Source organism: Protopterus annectens, chromosome 14.part0 (assembly GCF_019279795.1).
Source record: "Protopterus annectens isolate FY-2018-M chromosome 14.part0, PAN1.0, whole genome shotgun sequence".
NCBI lineage: Eukaryota > Metazoa > Chordata > Ceratodontiformes > Protopteridae > Protopterus > Protopterus annectens.
The window spans coordinates 108,603,502-108,623,567 of record NC_056748.1 but is presented as its reverse complement, the minus strand read 5'-3'; positions in this window follow the sequence as shown (position 1 = coordinate 108,623,567).

Below are 20,066 nucleotides of genomic sequence, written 5' to 3'. Positions count from 1 at the left end.
TTAGCAAGCAAACTAATTAGACAACCTCCTCGTACAGCTACAGAAACCAGACAACCTCCCTCGTACAGCTACAGAAACCAGAACATCCCTGCACTTTCATTAAAACTCTCCAAATCAAGGCTTCGCTGTACAGATCAGTTCTTCTCCATACATGTCCCTATACTATGGAAATCTCTCCATTCCCAAATAAATAATACTTCATTCTTCACAATGTTCTGAATGCAGTTAGTCTTGTCTCCAGAAACTCAGCAAATGTCAATGCCATTCGTTCTAACCAAATATCCTAATTTCTCCTTCCTTACTTTCTCCCACTGTCTTCATAAACTATACTCATATCTGCTTTGCAACTCTCATATCACTTCTTGTCATCTACCCATAATTCTAATCTGCAGATTAATATATACATTTCTAATCTTCTTACAATTTGTAATTGCTCACCTTGTTTTGACCTTATTATAAATATAGTATACTAATTAAACCATGTTTTGTTGTTAATAATTGTATACAATTCTCTATATAATTTTGTGTTTTGCTGAAATGTGGATCTCTCTTCTCATACTCTGGGAGAAATTAATGTTGGCCATGTGTGAGGAGTGATGTAACCTAGTTTACAGTCTGAAATAAATACATTTTATTTAAATCTGGAACACCCATTGTGCAAACTGGCATGCTTTTTACCTAAGCTGCACTAAGATCATCATCTCACAAGCCTGTACTACAACTAGTGACAATTATCTAGCAAGCTTTATTCCAGAAATAGGTTCATAGGTTCATATGTATGTACTCCGCTAGGTGCCCTTGTGGGCCATTTTAAGCATAGGCAGTTTCCCTTTTGTTGCTTGTATTAACTTATCCCATTTGCTAAGAGTTGGCCTTATCCATTCCATGGTCAATAATTATATATTACCCCTAATGATAATAACTGGGTTCATGCCATAGATAATTTGAGGGGACCCATGTGTGGGATAAAGCATTTAGTAGCTTCCTCTGTCCAATAGTTGTACAAGTGGCAGTCCTGGGGTAAGGTTTCTGTTTCCCATCCATAGACCCAAGTTGTGCTTGAATATGGACAAGGAAGAGCTTTGTTTTAAGTAGATGGGGAGTCATTTCCGGAGCAGTTGTATCCTCTGCAATATATACCCACCCCTCCAAATTGTTCTATTGATGTTGCAGAAGAGGTTTAGATTTGCTGATGTGTAGTAAATCCATCAGTAATGGGTCTGAAGATGCCTTGTATGTTAGAAACAAGTCACATCTTAGCAGTCTATTGGATAGTGACAGGGCTCTGAGTTGGTCCATTTAGAACATGTTTTTTAGGCCATGTATCCTTTTAGTAAGGTATATGTGTTGGCGTTCAACTTGTTGCATAGGTCTGTATACATACATGCCAAAGGGGGCATTATACTCAATGACTGGCCTAATGAGGGCAGAGTAAAGTGGGACAATGACATCCCTAGATCTAGACACAATCCCTTTGTTTATAGGCTGTGCAATATAAAAGGACTTTCTTACAACATTGGACATAAGTTGGTCAAAAGTTATGTCACTGTCCACATAGGTTCCTAAATCCCAAACAACTGTCTCAAATCTTAGGGACATATTGTTAAAGCGGTAGGTCCCTGTGGTAGATGACTTCTCAAAGGATACTATAATGCATTTTTTGGCATTAAGTTTCAGTCCAGGATTTTGGCACCAGTTATTTATTTGAGACAAAGCTTTCTGCAGGATGGCAAAGTCATTTGGGATTCAATAATTGCTACTAGCTGGCACTCACCGGCAAACTTAGTCATCAAGAGCAGTTTGGTATTAGCTTTTGCTTCAGAAAAGTAGATGTCAAACAGGACAGGTCCCAGTACAGACCCCTGGGGGATTCCATTAGTGGCAGGTCTCATTCTGGAGCTATCTTGACTTCCTGCATCCTATCTATGAGTCAGTTGGCAATCCTGTGGATGCTATAGTTTTTTTTTTCAGTTTATTTAGCTTTTCTACTATTGTGTCAAAAGCTTTGACCAGGTTGTGGAATGTGGTGTGTATCATTTTGCCTTCATTCATTTGTGTGTGATATTTTTAAAAAAGTCCACCAGGTTAAGAAAGCATGACCTGCCCTTGGCAAGTTCAAACTGAGATGGGTCCAGTGTTTAGAGGTTCCCATTATACCCTGATTTGTTAGTACCATGATACTTCTTTCCATGGCTTTGCACATGAGGCTGAGACTTATGAGTCTTTAATTGCCTGGTTCTATGGAAGGTCCTTTGTTATGCAGGGGAACATCTGTAGCTGTTCTCCATTTATTAGCTACAAAGCCTGTATGTAGCCTGAGACTGAACATTGTTGTTAAGGGTGTGGCTAAATCATGCTTTATGCTTTTTAAGATGCATCCATGGATATGGTCAGGTCCCATCAATGCAGTATTTTTAGCTTTTGATAGTACTTCTAGGACTTGGTCTTGTATGATAGCTGGAGGCAAGGTAGTTTGAAGTAAGGGATAGATGGAGGGGGGAGAGAGGGGTAAAGTTAGAACTACATTTATCAGCCAGTAGATTTGGTATATCTTCAGCCTCAGTGTAGGTGATATTGTTCACAAGCAACTGAGCAGATTGCTGCTTTGTGCTTTTGAGATTAAGAACATAACTATGGCCTTGTGATTGTTTTTGGCATGGTTAGCTATTTTAGTCGCCATCTTGGCTTTGGTGGATTTTACCAAGCTCTTGAGTAGTTTGTTTATTTCAGTGACAAGGGCTCTAACATTCTGGGAATTACTCTTCTTACTTTTGGTCAAAATTCTTTTCCTTTTATTGTAAAGCTTGTTGATATTATGGTTCTAACACATGGGTTTGTTTCTGGGGTTTGCTCTGCGCTTGTTCCTACAGAATACAGCTGCATCTTTGTAGTTGTTTACATGTTGGTATACTATGGTGGTGTATGTTTCCAAGTATTCAGTGGAGTTAGCTGGGTTTGTTGGGGAGTTGAAGTTTGCTAACATATGATTCAGAGGTAGAAATTTATCTTAAAGAACTTTCTAAAGTACTTTGGGTAGAAAGGATCTCTGGTTTCAGTTTTATTTCAAAGGAGGCTGCTTTACTGTCAGACCAAACAAGTGATGAAACTAAGCAAATAATTGTACAAGATGCACCCAAAGGAGTAAGGACAAGATACATGATGTTATTTCCTCCTAGTGGGAACTCTGACTAATTGTTCCCAGGTGTTTGTATTGACAGAGTCCAAGAATCTCTGTGCTTGTGCATTAGTGGTGGTGGTATAAGTTTCCCAGTGTATAGTTGGATAGTTTAGATTACCTAGAAAAATGGTACTGGGTTTAATACTGAGTGATTCTAGTTCTTATAGCTAGGAGCAGCTTTCTTGTGTCATAGAATTAGTTCTTTAATTAGCTAATATATGGCATTCAACCTTTCTGATGGTTATTTGGACATGTTGATAGAGGCACTGGGAACTAAGTTTAGGTGGCACAATGCCAGGGAAATCCTATGGGCTAGGCTTGTAAAGGCTCCAGGGCCATTAGCCTAGTACACACCTATGAACCTATGAACCTATGAACCTATGAACCTATGGAGAAGCTCTAGTATATCATGCTGCTCTAGAAGATTGAGTCACCTCCACCTTTGTTCTCCTCCTGTGCAGTAACTGGTCTAAACATGTGGAAGGCATTATAGTCTTGCACAGCTAGAGTGATTTCCACTATTTTAAACCATGTCTCAGTTACTACACAGATGTCATATTCCTGCCGGGTGAGAAGGGCTTGTAGGGGATGGAGTTTCTTGTTTAACAAGATCAGTACTTTCATATTTTCATTTGACAGTCTCATGTTGCTAGGTTTATTAGGTTGCCATAAAGGCAATATGGTGGTGGACAATGTCTTTGCCAATAACTGAAACCCTAAAGAGAACAGATGCAGGCCATCCCCAGTGAAGCAATATAGTCTGCTGATCATATCCTCCCAGGCTGACAAATAGTGGATTCCCTTTGAATGACAAAAGCTAAGTCAATTATTGAAGAAAATAATTTTTTCCCCATATTGACACATCTACCTTGGAGAAAGTATAACACTGCTCAGTGCTAGGCACATACTTGTCTTGGGCACTAGTCTGAGAACTCCATCATATCGGTCTTCATAAAGTCTAGAAGGTACACCTCAAGTCATTAACACTGGCATGAACAATGACAGAGTCATACTGGTATTTGTTCACGAACATGAGTGCATGCATGACCGGATGGATCCTCACACCAGACAAGCAACTATCACTCTGGTAAGAGACACACCTATATGTCTTACAATGGAGTCACCTGTGACAAGAATGTTTGGGTGGGTCAATGCCTACATTATAGACTCTGAATGTGTGACTTTGGGTCACCTTGTCCTATGTGATGATACAGATTTGTCCTGCTGACACTGCTTAGTGCTTGTGTTGTACTGTGTTTCTGCAGGTCTTTCAGGTTCAGCCAAGTTAATCTTTAGAACCTCAGTATATGATGGATTATATATGCTGTGATGGCCATAGAGGAGTGAATGTTTGGTGTACTGATGGTGATTTGGTGTCTCAGTTTACTGTGTGTGAGACTATTTGCCTCCAAGGATATTGTATATGTACATCTCTCACACACTGTATTAGGCTCATCATATGATCGTCAGGCAGCATGAGACAATTCTTACACAGTCACATGATACCCATATCAGTCAGGCTGGATAGCAAACTTGTGAGGAAGTGCTGCTCCATGATACTGACAGGAATGACTCTGGGGGTCATGAGTAGCTATAACTGCTTGCATTTTGTTTGTTTAGGATAATGTTTTGGCAAACTTGCTTCTTCTTCTTTTGGCTGTTCCCGTTAGGGGTCACCACAGTGGATCATCTGTTTCCATTTTTTCCTGTCGTCCGCATCTTGCTTTGTCACACCAAACACCTGCATGTCTTCTTTCACCACATCCATAAAGCTTATCTTAGGCCTTCCTCTTTTCCTCTTAACTGGCAGCTCCATCCTTAGCATCCTTTTCCCAATATATACAGCATCTCTCTTCAGCACATGTCCAAACCAATGCAATCTTGCCCTCTGGCTTTGTCTCCAAACTGCCCAAACTGAGTTGACCCTCTAATATACTGATTCCTAATCCTGTCCATTCTTGTCACACCCAATGCAAATCTTAACATCTTTAACTCTGCTATTTCCAGCGCTGACTCCTGCCTTTTTGTTAATGCCACTACTGAATATTTAAAGTTAAGTACAAAACAACTAATCTGGAAACTGCCTGCCACCAGCAAGAACCAGTAATTATAGTGAAAAAACTCACTGATTTAATACGAAAATCAGTTCAAGCAGTATCAGTGCACTCAGTATTAAGCAATTTTATGAAAGATCTTTTACCCTGGGGAGTAGTTTAAGGGAAGAGATTTTGGAAAATGATACTAATGTGCTTATTGTCAACAGCCAGTAAATAGGGAGAGAAAGGGAGTTATGTTGTCAAATATTTAACAATAGTAGCACTGCTAGAGTGGGACGAGGGAGGCAACTGTCCAGGTCACAAAGAGATGGGGGGCATGATCAGCCAATCTCAACCTATAATGCAATACTAGCTTTTAAATGTTGCCATTGTATTTGCAGTCATACATGAGCAACTTAGTGCTCCATGTGAGCTCCCTTTTTTAAGTAAAATCTGAGCATTGTTGTGCTCAGTGCAGGGAGGTTATAGCAACTGCTGCAATCAGTTTGCTGTAGTTTATAAGAAGTCTTTAAATTAAAACATGAATGCCATAATGCTCCATGCAGGCAGGGTATAAACTGTAGCAACTATTTGCTACAGTTTATAAGAAGATTTTTTTAACTAAAACACGACTGCTGCAGCACTTCATGTAGACATGGTATAAACTGTAGCAACTGTTTGCTACATTTGTAGCAAGCAGTTTCCTACACCATAAAAGAAAAAAATATATATTTTTTGTTCAAGTAGGGTCAGTAACAGGAGACTAAACAAGAAACTTTACTCCTTACAATGTTTTCTCAGCTCACACTCTGGAAGACATTGATGTTTGTTCAGTGACTGAGACATGCAGCTGGATTCAATGAACTCCATGTAGGTTCTACGTAGAACCTACACAGAGTGTATTCACGTATGCGATATTGTGCATTGCGTGGCATCATGCAATCTCACTCCATTTATATTAATGAATATTAATGACACATGGAGTTTTAATAAATTTTTGTTATACTTTTTCTGTAATTTATTTATGTATTTATTTATTAATTGTTAATTGTTTTTAATTGCATTGTACACCATTGTGCAATATTTCTTTAAAGAAAATAAATGGGGAATATAGGTCAGTGGTGAAATTGGGAGCAAGCAGGGGGACAAACAAAGTGAAAACAAGTCAGAAATGTGCAGGAAGGATGTAGGAAAGAACCACATCTATCAATTTCTTCCAGAATAAAACATACAAATTTGGCTGAATTTGGAATGTCACCCCCAGAGAGAGATATGACCACAACACAATCTGCTGTATGCAGAATTTTATATAGAATTTGAAACAATCATGTGCATCATGAACACGTGTGCAAAATGGAGAGCTATGAATGGGCTGATATTTTTTTGTGTGGGACAGGTGCCAATTTGTTTTGAGAGAGAGAGAGAGAGAGAGAGAGAGAGAGAGAGAGAGAGAGAGAGGAATGTTGGGGAAGGGATGTGGGAATGTCTGGGTGAGGTAAGCTGGGCAGATGAGGAAGCAGTTGCAGACAGACAATACAAACAATATAAAAGACAAGGATGGTGAAAAATACATGAGGTGGGTTAACATCATGTATGGGGTGAGGGTGGGTATATTGTGAACCCATGGATGTCAAGTTGTGTGACACTGAGAATAGAATCCTCACCCACTGGAATGTCATCACTGTCACCTCACTGCTCTGATGGCTGCAGTGTCTTATTCAATACAATGATGGAGAGCAGTTCCTCCAGCCAGTATAGGTGTGCACCAACAGTGTGGTGCACAATCCTACTTACCATCCCTTGCAGTTCATCATGGGTGATAAATTCATGTCCTCTGCCACTGTCCCTGGGGGAGCCACAGGCCTGTCCTCAGGGGTAGATCTACCTGAGGGGCCATGTAGTGCAGGAGTGACAGAATGGGTGCTAACATGTAGTGCACCAGATGTGCTGGGAAACGGTGCTGTCACTGGTGGAATGAGGGCAGGTGGATTCCATGCGTCAGTCCTACCCTGCTGTGGTGTGGGAAAACACAAAATAAAAACGTAAATACAAAAAAAAAGAAAATAACACCACTCCAAATAAGAGAGAAAAGGGTTGGGATGAGAGAAAAAAAAGAGAACATCAGTAACTTCATATGTGACATACAAAGCATCGATACCATTATTTTCCTCTGTTCTGTTATCTTTACATTTAGCGCTACATACTCCTAACAAATACATTTGTTTACTGTCCAAACTACCTGGTTTCTAACAGATTCACAATATACATGCAGTAAGCAATCCTTGATGTGTGCATACACTGCACATATGTGTGGTCCAAATATACTGATTATGGTATTGCAATGTAACATCAGAGCTGTAAAGCAGTGGTGGCACTGCTTTACAGCTCTTGTGTTACATTGCAATATTGATGAAACATTAACATATTTGATATGTTTTATATATATATATATATATATATATATATATATATATATATATATATATGTGTGTGTGTGTGTGTGTGTGTGTGTGTGTGTGTGTGTGTGTGTGTGTTTAATATATTTGAGAAGTGTGGATTTTGAAAGCACAACCTATGACTACTTTGTAATAGTAAACTGTTGTTTTGCCTTCCAGAGTAATGAATGCATACCTTCCTATTACAGTTACAAAATAAATGCTCAGTTTCATACAACTGCATAAGTAGCAAATAAATGCCTTTCAACTTTTTAATATTAAAGTAACCCCACTGTTGGGATGCATACATACCACATGCGTCTTGCAGCCATGCCAATCTAGCATCATGGGTCTGCACATTCAGTGCCCGATCTGTGATGTCTGCAGAAAAAAAAAAAACAGAACAGAATACCATTAATCATACCAATCTTGACAATATCCAGCTTTTAAATCTGAAAAGTAGTCTCTGTAAGTGACACTTACACATCTGCAGAGTGTCCCCAGTCTTACATTCCTCACTCCAATGGTCAGGGATATCCCTCTTGCTCATCCTGAGGTCTCTGTAGTGGTTTCTACATTGTTCACCAATGGAGGGGATACTGATAGCACTGGTCAGAGCCCAGGGCAGACTATCCCATACCTCCACCTTGTACTCCAAGCCACGATTGTCCATCTGCAACAGCCTGTGCCCATTTTCATTAAGTAGGAGTCGAACAAACGCCTTGGAATCTTGGAAACCCCATCTATGAGTACAGAATCTCAAAAACTCTCCAGAAATGCCAGCCATGCCTATCACAGATTGAGTCCAATGTAAAATAATGTTTCCCCCCCAATTGCAGGAATCATTCTCACTGGGAGTGCACACTTTCTGCATTTGTAACATTTGAAAGTGTTGCTCATTGCTTACTAACATACAAACACTTTGAATGACAGTGCAAGTGCTTGGAAATGTGTTTGTGCGATGGTCAATAGTATTAATTGAATACATCCAGTGTATGTGTGTAGCTGTCCTGTCTTGGTCCTATCAGCCTGATGGATGGCCCATTTGTGCAGTTTGAGTACTGCCACTTTACGTGTAAACAAAGTGCACATAACTTTCTCTGTTTGTGCTACATGGTGCATTGCGCAAATAGGAAATAAAAAATAAAATAAAAATGTACAATATTAAACTGCAAACAAGGGAAAAATACATGTTGTGATGTCACACAAACCTAAAATCAGATTATCATGGTGTGACCTTTGTGGTGAATTATAGGTGTTGGCTGGAACATCCTATTTGAAATATGTTATAAAGTAGGGGATATGGCACAGTTCGCATCACTTGCACAGTATGTGTGTTGGTCAATACAGACAGGAGTCGACTCGCAAGCTAATGATACACCCCACAGTTTCTCAATTCCCAAGCCTTACAACAGCATTCAGTACAAAGTAGTGTCACTTGCATGGTCTCAGCTATTTATATATGCAATCACAATATATGTCACAGGTAAAATGACGACTTCTAAAACAGAAATGCAAATATAATAAGCAATAACCTAGCTATGGATTCTCCACATCAGAAACTGATTTTGTATCCCTGAATCACAAAGGCAGAACACAGGGATCTGGCACAGTTGTCATCACTTGCAAAGGGTGCTGTGGGTGGGGAAGGAAGCCTAGCCTGACCCAAAAGGTTGTTGAATGTGTGTGTGAGTAAGAAGGCACTTATTTAGGCCAAAATAAAAAAGGGAAGATAGAGAAAGTGAATACCTGTTGTGTGTGTGTGGGGGGGTGGGTATCCTCCATGTGAAATTGGTGTGTGAGTGTGTTCATGAACAAAGCTAAGTGGAATGCTAGTTCTACCTCTTGTTCTGTTGGACAGGTGTAAGCATTGCATGGTAGAGTTTGCAGTTCATCATTGTGATCCCTGACTGTGAGACTTGGTTCTCCCAGGAATTGCACTGGCACGATGCCATTCAGAAGCATGCACAGATGCACTGCTGCTGCATAACTGCTGTCTGTTGGATGACCTCCCTTCTTGGGAATGCCCAAGGCCATAAACCGATAGCCTGACATGTCTGTGAGTGGACAGCACACTCACTGAGTAACCAGTGGTAGTACTGCCACTATGCGAGTGTAATCTGGAACTGCCACATTGGCTGTCAGCAGGTGATGCTGCTGTCCTATGCCCACAGACACTGCTCGTCCCAATGTGTCATGTATGTGCTCCATGGTATAAGCAGCACAGTGTTGGCATTCACTCATGTCAAGCAGTGCTACATCCATCTACCTGTACATTTGTCTGGACAAATGATGGGAACATGTCTGTGCCTCCATGATGGCCATAAACATTTGCCGAGTGGCACTGGAAGTGACACCTGCAACAGGTGGTGGAAGTACAGCAGGCCTCCTCTGAACACCACTATCACTCCACCTGTATGACACCTTGCCCACATTTTGGCTAAGGTCAGACTCAGCAAGCACTGAAGCCATAGTACCCACACTTCCCTGATCAATGCCCTTACCCTGAACCTGTACATAATCTGTCAGCTCAGTGGACTGGGTAGGCATAAGCCTGCTGGCTGTATCAAAGGTCAGTGTAGGGGATGGCAGAATGACAACCACTGTGTCAGTTTCAACTTCTGCCCACCTAGACTGTGCCTCACTTTGGCCACCATCATGGTCAGACTCAAATGACATACCAACATCAGGTGGTACAGTGCCCATTGTTCCACTGTCAGAAACACCTTTGAGAAAAATATAGAAACACAGGAATAGCTTATTAATGGAAATACTACACTGAAATATAGGCTAACAAAGTAACAATGCTGTCAGTATTATGGAAAGATAAGCAATATAGAAAACATGATTTAAATACAAATTACACTTTACAATATTGCTTTATATTGATCAGCACTACTTAAAATGACAGTATTTCACTTACTAGCTGCAGATGGCAAGTGCGCCTGTAGGCTGGCTGGACCTGGAAGAAGTGAAGCAAGAGATAAGACTAACAATGCTGCAATCAACAGTAACACAGGGTCTACTACATTGTCCCCTGAATAGCAGAAATCAACAAACAGTTATCGAAGAACATGGTTTACTATCACAAGCAAAGCTTATACCTGTATTAATCTTCTAAACACCAAAACAAAAACAGATGTGCCACAAATAACCACTTCATTTAAATTCCTTGACCTGTACAACATTATTCAACTGTTCAGATAACCAGGCTTACCTGGGAGAGCCTCCTGTGATGTGGTTGGTGGAGGCAGGTCTGCTACATTGATGGTGGACCTGGAAGAAGTTATGAAAGTGGTAGGGGCAATAAAATCACATTCAGCACTAACAGAGATAATAATACATCTGCACATTTAAAGCTCCAAACAAAACAAATGTATACAATAATGTGGCTGATAACTGCAGGCTAAGCTTATAACAGCAGCAATCTGCAATCCCCACAAACAGGTACATGTGACACACACTTAACTTCATTCTCTTCATTTCTCTTCTAGCAATATACAACACTATTCAACAGTACATATAGCAATGCCTACCTGTAAGCTCCAACTGGGATGTTGACACACTGGCACCCACATCAAGAACATGCTGCACATCAGTGTCTTGGGAGATGTGGCTGCTTTTGAGGTCAACAAGAAAGTCTTCATTGGAGGTCAGTGGTTGCTGCATAGTAGGACCTCAACCTGTACCCATGAAGTCATTGCCTAATGCAGTGGCTGTTATGTCAGTGTCTCTGTGGCACACCTGGTCATACATTTGTCTGTAACCACCCATGACATTGACATTGGCAACCAAGTCTTACCATAATGTCATTTGATGGGCACTATTCTGCCTGCCCCTTTGGAGTAGAAACACATCATGGATACGTAGGCCATCAACTTTGGTCTGGTTTTCCCCACTGGTACATTGTAGGTGTCAGGGACGCACACCTCTAGATGCCATAGCTATACTTGGCCTGAAAGGAGACAGATGCATAGTACACGTTAAGTATCACATAACTACAACATAACTGTTTATAGGTGTAATAAAGAAGGTAGACAGTCAGTATTACTCATTGGTGAAACATACCGCAGTCAACATATTGGAACCAGTAGCAGCTAGGATGGAAAACAAGGCAATTGACTATTAAAAGGTATTCTTCTTAATGCCATAACACTACCTTACCTTATCTATCATCCCTACAAAGGTACAGGCAATTTCCACTGTTGTATAGCACTACATCTTAGAATTGCTACAACTGCTGTCAATGTGCTTGTTCATTAAACATTTTATATATATCCCACACAGAAGTCTAACCCATGCATTTACCTGTCTTGACAATCATGAGTAACTCTACAATGGCTTGACAAACTGGGCCATGCTATCATTAGATTTGTAAGTCATGCCTAAAGATAACATTGGAGAACACTGTGCTTTACAGAATTTTGAAATACAGTCCAGCAAATGCTATATGTAGGTGACAAAAAGTAAACATACCTTGTCAGAATTTCTCTTCTGTAGAGAAAGCTTAGAAATACTGGTTGGAAATACTGCTATTTCACAATGTTCTAAACATATAAAACTAACAAGAACTTGACTACCTACAGGGTTGTCTTTTTATAGCTTGTAGATTGGTAATGGATTGCAGCTGTGAGTGATTCCTTACATCGAGTGTCATCTTCAATCTACACAGTTGTTACATGTATGTTTGGAAATGTAAGTCAGCAGCAGATTACTCTCAGAGGGATAAGGACATAATTTTAGGTCATGCATGTCATAACATCCTTTTTAGCCTTTCAAAGACATGTCTCTGTAGTTCCCATTATGTGATGTTTTGTCTGAGTGTAGCAGTGTGCAGACAGGAGAACTGCAACCTACCTGTTGTTCCACTTCACATCATAGGCTATGCCCCTTACAGTAGTTGACATTGGGGAGCAATTATTGATTTTATGTCTGTATGAGGTACACAAGCAAGGAGAGTGTGTTGAGCAGATGGAAAGAGTACTTTGAGGGGCTAATGAATGAAGAGAAGGAGAGGGAGAGAAGGTTGGATGATGCGGATAGTGAATCATGAAGTGCATTGGATTAGCAAGGAGAAAGTAAGGGTAGCTATGAAGAGGATGAAGAATGGAAAAGCTGTTGGTCCAGATGACATACCTGTGGATGCATGGAGTTGTTTAGGTAAAATGGCAGTGGAGTTTTTAACTAGATTGTTTAATGAAATATTGTAAAGTGAGAGGATGCCTGAGGACTGGAGAAAAAGTGTTTTGGTACCGATTTTTAAGAATAAGGGTGATGTGCAGAGCTGTAGTAACTAGAGAGGGATTAAATTGATCAGTCACAGCATGAAGTTATGGGAAAGAGTAGTGGAAGACAGGTTAAGAAGGGATCTGATGATTAGTGATCAGCAGTATGGTTTTATACCAGGAAAGAGCACTACAAATGTGATATTTGCTCTGAGAGTGTTGATGGAGAAGTACAGAGAAGGTCAAAAGGAGTTGCATTGTGTCTTTGTGGACTTAGAGAAACATATGACAGGGTGCCTAGAGAGGAGTTGTGGTATTGTATGAGGAAGTCAGGAGTGTCAGAGAAGTATGCAAGAGTGGTACAGGATAAGTCCAAGGGTAGTGTGACAGTGGTGAGGTCTGCAGTGGGAGTGACAGATGCATTTATGGTGGAGGTGGGATTACATCAAGGATCAGCTCTGAGCCCTTTCTTATTTGCAATGGTGATGGACAGGTTGATAGATGAGATCAGACAGGATTCCACATGGACTATGATGTTTGCAGATGACATTGTGATCTGTAGTGAGAGTAGGGAACAGGTGGAGGAGACCCTGGAGAGGTGGAGATATGCTCTAGAGAGAAGAGGAATGAAGGTCAGCAGGACTAAGACAGAATATATGTGTGTGAATGAGAGGGAGGCTAGAGTAATGGTGAGGATGCAGGCAGTAGAGGTGGAGAATGTAGATGAGTTTAAATACTTGGGATCAACAGTTCAGAGTAATGGTGAGTGTGGAAGAGAGGTGAAGAAGAGAGTACAGACAGGATGGAGTGGGTGGAGAAGAGTGTCAGGTGTGATTTGTGACAGATGAGTACCAGTAAGAGTGAAAGTGAAGGTCTACAAGAGGGTAGTGAGACCAGCTATGTTATATGGGTTGGAGACAGTGGCATTGACAAAACGTCATGAGACAGAGCTGGACATGGCAGAGTTAAAGATGTTAAGATTTGCACTGGATGTGATGAGGGTGGACAGGATTAGGAATAAGTATATTAGAGGGTCAGTCCAGGTTGGAAGGTTTGGAGACAAAGCCACAGAGGCACGATTATGTTGGTTTGGACATGTGTTGAGGAGGGATGCAGGGTATATTGGGAAAAAAATGCTAAGGATGAAGCTGCCGGGTAACAGGAAAAGAGGAAGGCCTGAGATAAGGTTTATGGATGTGGTGAGAGAGGATATGCAGGTGGCTGGTGTGACAGAGAAAGTTGCAGAGGACAGGAAGAATAGAAACAGATGATCCACTATGGTGACCCCTAATGGGAGCAGCCGAAAGAAGAAGAAGAAGAAGATGAGGTATGATACAGTAATATGTTGGAACTATGTTAGGTATATATGTACATATGACACAGTTTTTCACATGTCTAACTGTGTGCTAATTGTGTACTATCCTGTAAGTATTCTACTATTTAGACTGCCATTGTCCCCACATTTTGATAACAGACATATATAAAAGCTTACATATACAATGACCTGGATATTGACACTCGAGTTGTGATTACAAACTGTAATATTATTCATATAGTTTCACTTTACATTCTAAAAGCCATGGATAGGAATGTTACTTGACTATGGTCCCCTGTACATTCATAGCCTACTGTAAAACATGACATCCAGTAGTAGGTGTCAGAGTGTAACAATCCAGATTTGTATGTCCTCATATTGACTGTGTGCACAGCTATATCTTACAGCACTGTAGATAAACATAAGCAAAACACCAATACAAGTGTAGAGCTAGCATTTGCATTAAACTCACCAGATACATGCAGTTCCTCTTGATAATACAGTCCTTTCTCATCCACATAGAGACCAGATGGCTTAGTGGTTAAGGTATTCACCTCCCATGCACAAGGTACAAGGTTTGATTCTGATCTCTGACCAATGCCTGTTTGGAGTTTGCATGTTCTTTCTGTGTCTCCGTGGGGTTTCTCCAGTGTCCAGAAAGCATGATGAGTGTTTCCATCTCAAACTCACCAATGAATGGAGCTGTGGGCAGCAGCACACACTCTGCATGGTGCCCTATAGGGGAAGAGTTGTACAGATCAACTGCTTTGGAAATCTACTATGGTGCACAGCATCCTCAAGATAAGAGAACACAGATCACAGACTACGTGCCGTGGCAGGGCTAGCCACTCAACGGTGTAAAAAATATGGCTCTAGGTGATTCGGTCATGTTGACTAATGTCGCCAAAAATAGGAATGCATTCTTACCAGTGATTAGTGGGTTGGGGACACGGCCTGCTCTGACCCAAGCCAGGGACCCATTCTAGTGATGGGAGGGGTATATGTGCTCCTATTGGCCTGGGTCAATGAGCTGCTGGCTGGCCAGTGTCTAGTTGTCCAGCCTGGGTTACCTGGGATAGCTCTGTTGAGCAAAAGCTGGAAATAAAACCAACCAACCTGCCAAACACGAATTGAGAATTGCTACGCTTAATGTCACTGACAGGATGCAGCTTGAAATTGGATGACATGATGATATGCAGGACATACCTGGCTTGGGATCCAGAGTCTACTACTCAGGCAGAGGGCAGGCTAGAAATGGTGTAGGAGTCGTGGTGAGAGAGGCTTCAGAAGGCAGTAATCATCAGAATTAATGACAGATTCATGTCAGTCAGACTCTAGTGTAATGAAAGGGCAATATTCATAATCTCAGCCTATGCCCCACAGCAGGGTTGTGATAGTGAGGAAAGTGTATTCAGACAGCAGTTGCAGGAATTCAGAAAGACTTCTGTCTGGCAAATGACTTGATAGTAGTCAACACATGGCTCAGAAAGCGAGACAACATAGAAGAGTAATCAACATGCAACTCAGGTAGACCTCCTCCTAGTAAGGAAAAGCACTGGGGCAGAATTCATGACCCCAGTGAAACAGTCAGGCTACACTATAAAAGAAAGACTCTAAGGTCAACAGAGACCATGCTGAAGACCTGGAAGTTGACTGGAGAGAAAGTACAACCTCAGGGCTCCAGCACCCCAAGAAGAGGAGGAAATAGGTGGAGTTGAAGGGCAGCACCTAAAAACATCATGTGTTAGGACTAAAAAAAGATATGTGGCTGAGCCAGGTATGGAAAGAAGGTAAATAAGGAAAGTTGGTGGTGGAATGCAGAAGTCCAGGAAGTCATCAAAAGAAAAATGGAGTGCAGGAAGAAGTGGGAGACAGAAAACTCTGACCAGGCCAGGCAGAACTACTGGTTGGCTAACAAAGAAGCTAAGAAAGAAGTTGCAACAGCAAAGAATAGGGCATTGGAGGCAGTGTACCAACTTTGTGACTCAGTAAGTGGCACAAAGAAACTATATCAGGTTGCAAGGCAAAGACAGAAAGATAAAGAAGATAGTCAGACATCCTTCATAAGGGATGCCAACAACAACCTGCTCACCAGCCCAGAGGACATCAAAGGCAAATTGAAGGAGTATTTCCAGCACCTTCTGAATGAAGAAAACCCCACAGAAGTTATACTGCCCCAGAAATAGCCTACGATGAGAGAAGAAGAGGAGCCCACCTTAGAAGTAAGAACAGCACTAAGGAAGATGAAGTCAGGGAAAGCAGCAGGCTCAGATGAGGTCACAGCAGATATGATAAAGATTCTGGGTGAGATATGGGAGGAATGGCTCCCAAGGGTACTAATAGCAGTGTGGAGAGAAAGGCATATCCCAGATGACAGGAGAATAAGCATACTCATGCCAGTGTACAACACCAAGGGGGGCATCCACAACTGTGGGCAGTACAGAGGCATCAAATTCCTATCACATTGCATGAATGTTTTGGAGAGAGTGATTGATAAACGGATATGCAGAGTAGTAGAATGTAAGATGGGAGATGAGCAGTTTGGATTCAGATCAGGATGCAGCACAAATGACCCGATGTTTGCATTGAGACAGATGCTTAAGAAGAAGCTAGAGATAAGCAAATAATCCAACTGGGCATTCCTAGACTTGGGGAAAGCATATGACAAGGTCCCAGGAAAGCTGATCTGGACAGTACTGCAGTGGTTTGAATTCCCAGAAACATGGTAGAATTAATGCAGGCTATGTGCAAGTACCCAAGGACTCAATTATGAACAGTGTTTGGCCTCACAAAGGGGTTCACAGTGGGTGTGGTTATACATCAGGGTTCAGCTCTGAATCCACTGCTGTTCATACCGGTGAAGGACTACATTAGCAAACAGGTTGGAGGGGACGGATCAACAAAGCTGCTGCATGCAGATGATGTCACAGTACAGGCAGACTCTGAGCTAGAACTTCAGCAAAAGATAGGAGAATGGACTGCAAATCTGAAGGCACATAGGATGAAACCAAGCACAGATAAGATGGTTGTAATGGCAGCAAATTGGGTAAATCAGAAGAAGCTGAGACTAGAGATAGAAGGGAAGATTTTGGAACAGGCAAACAGATTCAAGTTTCTGGGAGGAGTAGTTGAGGAGAAGGGTAGTCTGAATGAAGAGGTCAAAGTTAGAATCAGAGGGGCTGCAGCCAACTGGCATAGAGTATCAGGTGTAGTCTATGACAGAAGAATTCCAAAGAAGCTGAAAAGTAAGGTGTACAAGACAGTGGTGCAACCACTACTACTGTATGGTACAGAAACCTGGGCAGTAAAATCAGAACAGTTGAAGAAGCTAGAGGTGATGGAAATGAAATGCCTGAGAAAGGTGATAGGGTGCAGATTGTGGGACAGATGAAGAAATGAGGACATAACAGCAGAAGCCAAAGTAGTTCCAATTGCAGAAAATATCAAAGAGAGCAGATTACAGTGGTTTGGGCACATGTGTAGAAAACAATCTGATGAAGAATATTTGGGACAGACAGGAAGAAGGTAAGAGGAAGCGAGTACATCTAGCAAAGAGGTGGATGGATTGTGTGAAAGAAGATCTGCGACAGTCAGGCATGAGTGTTGAAGAAGGCAGGAGTGTGGCACTGAATCGAGAGAGTTGGCAACAGTTAACACAAAACCCTGACCCCATGTAGAAAAATGGGAAATGGGGGCTGATGATGATGATGATGATGATTTCTCATCCACATAATGTAGAGATTAGAAAACATACCATGAAGTATGTGAATAGATTAAAACACTGGTCAGTGTAATATGTGTGGTACAGGATGAGGTCATGGATAGATGGATGGTCTCCAGTACATTGTCTGAACATGCACTTGTGTGATTAATACATATGCAAAAGTATCATATAGCTGATGACATCAACAGAGTGTATATAGGGCCAAATATATGTCGCACATGCAGTAGTTAAATGTGCTATGTATTGTTACAAAACAGCTGTCTTACCACACACAGTTGACTGTAATGAGAATAGAACTCCTGCCTATTTAAATGCAGAGACTACAAAGCACAGCAAAGTACACAAATGCCACAGCTGAAGTCCAGCTTGGAGTTTATCTGACAACACTTTATAGGTGATGACATCAGCAGTGTCGGTTAAAGAGAGAACAAGGGTAAACCATGCTGTTGTAAAATGCTCTAGATAATTCTAAGTAGCAACTCACTCTCACACACACAAACCCACACACACAGTTGACTGGAGTGAGATTGGAACTCCTACCTAAGTGCAGAGACTACAGAACTCAACAAAGTACACAAGTGCCACAGCTGAAGTCCAGCTTGGAGCATGTCTGACAGCATTTTAAAAGCAGACACACACACACACACACACACAGACACACACACATTCGACTGCACAAATACAAGCACCATGGTACAAGTTGAATTTTGATAGAAGTGCAGATGAACTTATAGCAAGTGACATCATCAGGCCATGTGGGAGCCAATAGGTTGAGAGTCTGCATGAGGTTGATGTGTCAGCTTGTGCAAGTGTCAAAATAGTGGGAAGCCATGACCTTAGTGAAGTCGCTGTGAGATACCAGGTGTACTCTGCTGGCGTCACACACACACACACACACACACACACACACACACACACACACACACACACACACATGCACGCACACACACAGTTGACTGTAGTAGAAATAGAACGCCTACCTCTCTAAGTGCTCAGAAGACAGAGTACAGTACATAATGCAAGCACCATGTTACAAGCATGATTTATACCACACAGCAGGTGCATGTATATATAGATGACATCAACAACGCATGTAGTGAACAACAGCTTGTGGGTCCTGCCTAGGCACAAGGCCTCATACATAATATTATATTACACTATTAATCTAATAGCAGTATTATGTTAATAACTCTGTTAGTCTAGCAACAGTGCTACCCTTATTGAACATACTTGGATGTTTAATGTTAGCAGAGCATGCTTGTGAGTACCAAAAAGTGGACCTGTCCATGTGGGGGCACACTGCAGTAAATATTACAGTTGGAAGCGTGATTGATATATGTTTGGAAAAAGAAATGAGTCTCCAGTGTTGTATTGATTTATGTTTGGGGGAAGTGAGCAACATATTGATATATTGTAAATATATGAGACATGCTTACATCTGGACCTTATGGTGTAATGTTTCCAATGCAATATCCAATACAGATCAGCAATGAAGCATCATATATACAGTCATACAGTGCAGTGTGCAATGAGTTTGCGCGATAGTGAGCAAAGTGTACACACATGTGAATTATACCTGTTTGCGCGTAGGTAAGCAGTGTGCAAATGAGAACCACAGTGCTCATGTCTACCAGCTGAGTCTGTCCTCCAGGCCTAGCTTTTGTAGTGACCAAGGGCATTAATTTGAATATATCCGGTTTCTATTTTTGGCAGTCAGCTTCCATGGTGGCCTTGTTTGTCTAGTTTTAGCGATACGATGCTCCGCACAAAACAGATGAGCAGAGCCAAACATGACATCTTTTGTTTTCTACTACAAACAAGACAATGGCCTTGTTCTTATTAGGAAACAATGTGTCATGTTTGACTATGCTCAGACAATTTACCCCAGGACTGACATGGACATATTCTACATTCCTTATCCCATAAGAAAAGGAAAGTGAAAGAGAGAAAAGAAGTGAAATGAATAAAAGCTAGGTATGTTAATCACAGTTGCATACCTCTCAACTGTCCAGATTTTCACAGAATGTCCAGATTTATAACTCATACATGTGGTCTGCTCCTCATAAAATTTATGTTTTTCTGACAAATCAGTGGGATGATCTGAGGACTGAAGTCCCTAAATGACACACACTTGAGTTTCATATTTAAAATCC